Source organism: Octopus bimaculoides, chromosome 27 (assembly GCF_001194135.2).
Source record: "Octopus bimaculoides isolate UCB-OBI-ISO-001 chromosome 27, ASM119413v2, whole genome shotgun sequence".
Taxonomy (NCBI): domain Eukaryota; kingdom Metazoa; phylum Mollusca; class Cephalopoda; order Octopoda; family Octopodidae; genus Octopus; species Octopus bimaculoides.
Window position 1 is genome coordinate 15,303,350 of NC_069007.1, and position 736 is coordinate 15,304,085.

The following is a 736-nucleotide window of genomic DNA, read 5'->3' on the forward strand; positions in this document are numbered from 1 at the left end:
TATATATACATATATTTTTCCTTATTTCTTTCTGTTAAAGTGCGTAGCTCGAATTGTTAAAGACTTACTCTTTTCCCGAGCGTAAAACTAATACATCCTTTTGCTGTTTACAGCACTTGTCCTCGTCTGTTGTTTTTTATTCGTAAATTCTCCTATCTATATATACAGAAGTACGCAGCCATACATATGTACAGTCATGCTTAAGTATAGACACATAGACACATACGTATGTATATTTATATGGATACATACATAATATATAAATATATGTGTGTGCATGTGTGTGTGTGTGTAGGGAGATGGATTTGAAGGGCTTAAATTCACACACACACATATACATACATACCTACATACATACATACCTACATACATACATACCTACATACATACATACAAGAATACAGACACATACATACATATATACATACAAACATGCAAGCATACAAACAGATACATATATGTATGTGTACGAAATAGATACCTGGACACATAGAGAGAGAGAATGATTGAAATAGACACATATACAGAAAGAGAGAGAGATAGGTGTGGGGAGAAAGAGATCTAACAATAAATACTTCAGTTTAGGAAAGAAAGAACATTCCGAAATCAGCGACGATATCAAGAATCACCACTTCATTATTGAGGCAAAATATTTGAAATCACAAAGGGAAACGAGTCACCTTTCTTCGCAACAACTTAAAATTTTGAGAAATCTCAAACGAACACGACAAAGCAG